The following is a 665-nucleotide window of genomic DNA, read 5'->3' as shown; positions in this document are numbered from 1 at the left end:
GGGGGGGTGTGTGCAGGGGAAGGGGGTCTTCGGGGAGTCCCTGATCAGTTTTGTCAGGCGTGGTGGAGAGTGGGTGAGGGCAGGCGGCCAGGGAGGGGTGCTGTGGGCGCAGAGGCCTGTGGGAGGGAAAGAACCATGGCTCTGGGGACCAAAATTGGGGGGGCTGGGGCCTGGGTGCACTGGCAGCAGCTAGGTCTCGGGGGTGCTGGGAGCCACGCAAGGTGTGGGAGTCCAACTCGGGGTAGAGGCCTCACCGACCCCTCCTGGCTCCGCCCCCCAGAGGTGTTTTGGTGACGAGTACTACGGCACTGCGGAGGAGGAGAAGCCGCAGTTTGAGGAGGAAGAAGGGCTTGAAGGTGAGGTCCCCGGGGGCACCAGCCTGGGGGAGCGGCTGGGTCTCAAGTCCGAAGTCCCACCCTGACCCCCTACCCTGTCTCCTCCGGAACCAGATGACTGGAACTGGGACACCTGGGCTGGGCCTGAGCAGGATGGAGCTTGGAGCCGGCAGGAGCCACACTGCGAGGACCCCGACTTCAATGTTGGTGTCCAGGGTGGACGGGGTGGGGGGGGCGTGTGGGGATGAGAGGGAGGCCCTCCGGGGTGGGGGGGGCCGGCCTGACCTTGCATCTGGGCAGATGGACGCTGACTACGACCCCAGCCAGCCC

At 67.1% G+C, this 665-nt stretch overlaps 1 long non-coding RNA gene across 1 annotated transcript; it reads left to right on the top strand.

Moving 5' to 3' along the window:
- The first annotated feature begins 179 nt into the window (after positions 1 to 179).
- Positions 180 to 665, top strand: LOC115285099. The gene is made up of 3 exons (XR_003905421.1): positions 180 to 356; positions 450 to 538; positions 636 to 665. It is a non-coding gene; the product is annotated as an uncharacterized LOC115285099 (long non-coding RNA).

The sequence above is a fragment of the Suricata suricatta genome, unplaced genomic scaffold, assembly GCF_006229205.1.
Source record: "Suricata suricatta isolate VVHF042 unplaced genomic scaffold, meerkat_22Aug2017_6uvM2_HiC HiC_scaffold_40456, whole genome shotgun sequence".
Taxonomy (NCBI): Eukaryota; Metazoa; Chordata; class Mammalia; order Carnivora; family Herpestidae; genus Suricata; species Suricata suricatta.
The sequence above is the reverse complement of the archived record's forward strand: the minus strand, read 5'-3'. Positions and strand labels throughout refer to the sequence as shown.